Consider the following 5,906-nt stretch of genomic DNA (forward strand, 5'->3'; position numbering starts at 1 on the left):
AAGTTCACATTATGAGTCACATTGACTGAGTTAAGGATGCTGAGCAGGCTGGTAGAACATGTTTTTCTAGATATACTTTTGAGAATGCTTCTGGGAGGGTTAAGCATTTGATTTTCCAGAGCAATGAAGAAGTGTCAACACGATTCACATGAGTGGACCTCATATAACTACTGAAGGCTGAGAGAATAAGAAGTTGAATGATTGGTAACTTCTGCAATTCATTTTTTGTTTTTGTACTTGACCACCAGAGTTCTTTGTCCTCGAGGCTTCAGACCCTCATCCTACCACCAGGGCTATCTATTCTGAGGGAATCAGACAATGAATATATCGCAGCTGTGGTCCTTCTTGTCCTCCAGGTCATCTTCTAAGTCTTTCTACACTATTGCTTGTATTCCTCTGAGGATTCTAACTAATCTACTTGTGTTCTCTTGGTAAACATTTTAAAACAATGAGACTTGCTGCAGACATTTTTATTACTTATTCTAAATGTGTCAGTGGCTTCAATCCTGACATTTTTGCCTTAGCATAAAAAAATACACCTTTTATACATTTCTTTCCCTGATCTTTTTGGATTTATATTTATCAAAAAAGTTGAATCGACTCATTTGATCCAATTCTCTTTCTCTCTCTCTCCATCTATCTCTTCCTCTTTCCAGGGATAATTATTTTTTCATTATCACATTATCTTTTTGTATTGTGTTTAAAACGTTCCCATTTATTCTTAAATTCCCCAAACCTTGCCTCGTTGCCTGTTTCAAATATGGACTACACGTGTTTTTTGTGTGCTAAGAAGGATCATATGATGATCTTGTCTGTAGGAGGTTAATTGGGTCCTGCTTCCTTCCTGACTCTGTCTTTCCTTTCTCACTTCTGTTCTGAAGTCATTTTCTACTCCTTGCACGAGCATTGTTCCTGCACATTCTTTAATTAAATTCTCCGTAACTGTACAATAATAACTCTTATTGGTGTCATTTATAATTAATAGGAGCATTTATGAGTCAAATGGCCTCTCTTTTGTGAGGCTTGGCCCTATGGGTTGATATGCTGTACTACAGACCCCAAATTCTCCGTTGAGTGAATACAAGTCTTTTTTCTGTGGTCTATTTTCATGGATGTTGTTAACTTCCTTATGTTTGAATTTTCTTTCCAGCACCTTTGGTAGGGCTGGATTTGTATATAGACATTGTTTAAATTTAGCTTTATCATGAAATATCTTTTTTCTTCATTTATGATAATAGGAAGTTTTGTTGGTTATAGCAGTCCGGGTTGGCATCTGTGATCTCTTAGACTCTGTAGCACATATTTCCAGGCCCTCTGATTTTTAGAGTCTTCATTGAGAAGTTGTGTGTAATTCTAGTAGGTTTGCCTTTAGATGTTACTTGATATTTTTTCCTTGCAGCTTTTAAGATTTGTCATGGTTTGAATAGGAATAGTCCCCACTGGCTCATAGATTTGAATGCTTGGTTCCTAGGAAGTGGCACTGCTCAGAGGTGTGGCCTTGTTGGAGTAGGTGTGGCCTTGTTAGAGGAAGTGTGTCATTGGGGATGGACTTTGAGGATTCAAATGCTCAACCCAGGCCCAGCATTTCTTTTTCTTCCTACTTTCTGTGGATCTAGATATAGAACTCTCAGCTACATCTCCAGTATCATGTCTTCTTACATGTCACCATGTTTCCCACCATGATGATAATGGACTAAACCTTTGAGATATAAGCTAGCCCCAACTAAATGTTTTCCTTTATAAGTGTTGCTGTAGTCATGGTGTGTCTTCACAGCAACAGAAATCCTTGCTAAGATAGTATTCTTTCTTTGTTCTATATGTTTAGTGTTTTGATTATTATGTACCAAGGGAACTTTCTTTCCTGGTTTAATCTATTTGGTGTTCTGTATGCTTCTTGTACCTTTATAAGCAACACCTTCTTTAGGTTAGGAACTTTTTTTTGTTGTTTTTTATTTTTTGAGACAGGGTTTCTCTGTGTAGTTTTGGAGCCTGTCCTGGATCTCTCTCTGCAAACCAGGCTGGTAACGAACTCACAGTGATCCACCTGGCTCTGGCTCCCGAGTGCTGAGATTAAAGGCGTGTGTCACCACCGCCTGGCAGGAACATTTTCTAAGATTTTGTTGAAAGCATTTTCTGGGCCTTTGAGCTGGGACTCTTCTTCCTTCCTCTATTCCTATTATTCTTATGTTATTCTTATTCAAATTCCTTTATTTTTCATTTCCAGAATTCCCCCAGTTTTTTTTTTATTGATTTTATTTCCATTTTTAGGTTTTGAACAATTTTACTCATTTCCTTCCATTGTTCATGTTTTCCTGTATTTCTTTAAGAAATTTATTCATTTCTTCTTTTAGGATCTCTACTATCTGGTTTTGAGGTCTTTTTCTTGTGCTTCAGCTATGTGGGAATATTCGGGATAGCTGGACTCTAGTGCAAACATATAACCCTGGCTTTTATTGATTGTGTTTTTACACTGGCATCTAGGAATCGGGGATTGGGATGACTGGGATTGGGTGAATTTTATCAGAGTGTGATGGCTGTGTGTTGCCTTGTATGAAATTTTCTTTGAATCTGATAGTTGTGGCCACTGGAGGTTCCAGGTAAAATGTGTTTCTAGGTGTTGGGATCTGACGCTTAGAAATGGGGCTAGCCCAGGGATCTGAGGGGATCCACAGGAGGGAGAGCAGCAGAGTGTTCAACAAAGATCTGCTGATTTCCTCTCCTTAAAGGGAGGTCAATCTGAGGATCTGCTGGAGATGATACTGGAGGGTGAATCCAAAGGAACAAAAGGAGAGGGGAGATCAACAGGCAGCTTACCTGCTTCCCTGGTCTGTGTGGCCTGTGGGTTAGCACGGGGTGCCTGTTGGAGTTGGGGCTGTGATAAAGCAACAAGTGGAGAAAGGTAGGTTAGGTCTGTGGGCTCCACAGGAGATGTGGGCAGAGATGGAAGGAAGGCTACAAAAGGTGATTGTTGCAGAGATGGGGATGGAATTGGGGTGTTGTGTTTAGAAGAGAGGGAGGCATGGTGAAGGTCTTCAGTTAATTTATCTGTTTTTCTGTATTGCTCCACTGGTGTGCTCACAAAGAATGCCTGCTGGTGTTGGAGGCTGGGCTACTGGGTGAGTTGAGGAAAGGAAGGTTGGGGGAGAGGTGTTTGTGATTCCTTGGAGGCGGAGTCAGAAGGGAAAGGGAGAGAGACCACAGCAGGTTTTCTGTTGGAGTTTGCAATGAGACTAGGAGATTGCATCTGCCTTCTCTTTGTAGTGTGTCATCTCTCAAAATTCTTTTCCACAGGGCAGGGATTGGAGGTTCTGTTGTAAACCTGTCTTTGAGAAGTAGAGAGCAGAATACAAGCCAGGGTACTTTGCTGTGGATATCACTCTATATAAATAAAACACTGATGGCCAGTGACCAGGCAGGAAGTATAGGCGGGACAAAGAGAGAGGAGAATTGGGGAAACAGGAAGAAGGAGGGAGAGACACTGTAGCCACCGCCAGGACAAGCAGCATGTAGAGACTCTGGTAAGCCACCAGCCACGTGGCAAGGTATAGATTTATAAAAATGGGTTAATTTAAGATAAAAGAACAGTTAGCAAGAAGCCTGCCACGGCCATACAGTTTATAAGTGATATAAGCGTCTGAGTGATTATTTTATAAGTGGATTGTGGGACTGCGGGGCTTGGGGAACCTGGAGAGAAGCCCTCCAGCAACAAATGGCGCCCAATGGCTCGAGTTTCCACCTTAAACCTGACAATATTTAATAACCAATTCTAAACAGAGCCAAAACCAGGTTCCTGCTTCTTGTCTCACATGGGCAGCTAGACGCCGCAAAACGTGGGTTTGAACACTGGCGGGTTCCTGGTGTGTGCGTTTGACCCGCAGTATGGCGGGAATGAGGCGTCTGCCAGTGGCACATTAAGCTGTGTGGTAGATTTAGTCTTTACTAGTATTTTTAAAAAAAAAAGGTTTCTGGGCTACACGCTGCTTTGATAAAAGCATAGACCTACGATTTCTGAGAATTGATGGCTCCTCAAGCTGGCAGAAAACGTACCGCTGCCATGTTGGGAAGCTGAAGTGGGCGGAGCCAGCAGCCACAGCGCTGTTTCAGTCTTAGAATGGTGCAGTTTAAAGCAATAGGCTTGAGGTAATATAAAACATAAGCCACGTAAAGATGGCTACCACACAGAGAATCTGGATTATGTTCTCTTTGATATTCGTAACTGAAGAAAAACATTTGATTACAAAAGCTGTTGAGTTATGCCAAAATGTATATTTTAAAGGTACCTTCACTTCAAAATTTGGATTTAAGGATATGTTGCTTTGGAAAAGAGATTCTGCTTTTGTTTCCACAGAAAGCCAGAGGCTGTGGATTTGTTCCAGATTAAGATACATCAGGTTTCACCAGCCAAGACCCCCTGAAAGTTCTCCGATGACACCATGGCCCAGATGATCCAACATCCAGAGTGGTTTCAAGGCAACTGGTTCACACAATACAGCCTCACGGACTACCCCATAGGCCTAAAATTTTCTTTGCGTCCCCATAAGATACAGCGCCCCCCTCCAGCAGGAAGTAGTAAGAGATGCTACGCCCAAATTCCCAAATATACCAAGCTGGCTTTAGAGGTGGAATTGGCTCACTCCCCCTCTAAACCCAGACATATTGCTTAAAAAAAAATGGTTAAGAGATTCTTGTGTCCCAAATCAGAAGAGCCCTCTGGTATGGGACAGAGAAAAACCAATATTTTTATTTAAAATAGGTTGATTATAAATGTGATCTCTTTCTATAAAAACAAAAGGGGATTTGATATAGATATATAGGAGGATATAGAGATGATAAGATAAAAGGATAGATTAATCAACCTACTTTTAAAGAACAACTTGTTTAAAATGTTTTACATTGGTATAGATTTTAGTTTATGTTTAAAATGTTTTACATTGGTATAAATTTTAGTTTATCAATACAAACTTGAAGTTAATTTTGCTATACTGTATATATATATTTCTATTCTTGTTTGAGGTATTGTTTATGTAACTCATTTAAAATTGTAATGGATAATTAAAATAGATTAATAATTAGTCATCTATGAAAATCATATTTGTAGCCATGTTAGTTAAGTCTTCTAGGTATACATAGATATATTTCAGATAGGTAATCTTCAAACACTTCATAGACCTAGAGAATATGGCATTTAAATAACTTAAAATTCTGTTGACGTGAGGCACAATTGCTCCTGGCTGCACCAATTGATCCCGACAGAATGTTGGGCTTCTAAGACATTTCCATTTGGAAGTTTGTCTTTTTGGCACAAAATGGCCTACTGGGCAAAGAACTGCCCTTGCCTTGATGGCTGACAGTACAAATGCAATGCTGTCCTTTCTGGACAAGCGGGACACAAGGAAAGCGACCACTGTACTCTGCCAAGACAGGGTAAGATGGTCTTTCAGAAATCCTGCTTCTGAAAATGGTCTGTCAGATACTCTAGGCCTGTAGCCAATTTGAATGCACCAACAATGCTAAGAAATATTAGGTGACTGTTCAGGCTGCCAGCTGTCTTGGTCTACTTTTGCAAGATTCCCGAAAATTGCTTGCATCCATCTACCATTTCTCAGGTACCATTATGTTCCTTCTCAGGTCTTTGATGTGGTTGAAAACTAGATAGTTGTAATTTCCTCAGTTATGATAAAAGATAAGTTAGATATAAAACCTTAAATTCACAAATATTAGGACATCTTCTTTAATATTGTAACTGCAATTCGATAATTGTTTTGTTATATGTAATTTTACCATGTTAAAGTTAAAACCTTCCTTTTTAAAAAAAGAAGAAAAGGGGAAGTGCTGTGGATATCACTCTATATAACTAAAACACTGATGGCCAGTGACCAGGCAGGAAGTATAGGCGGGACAAAGAG

This window comes from Peromyscus maniculatus, chromosome 2 (genome assembly GCF_049852395.1).
Source record: "Peromyscus maniculatus bairdii isolate BWxNUB_F1_BW_parent chromosome 2, HU_Pman_BW_mat_3.1, whole genome shotgun sequence".
Taxonomy (NCBI): Eukaryota; Metazoa; Chordata; class Mammalia; order Rodentia; family Cricetidae; genus Peromyscus; species Peromyscus maniculatus.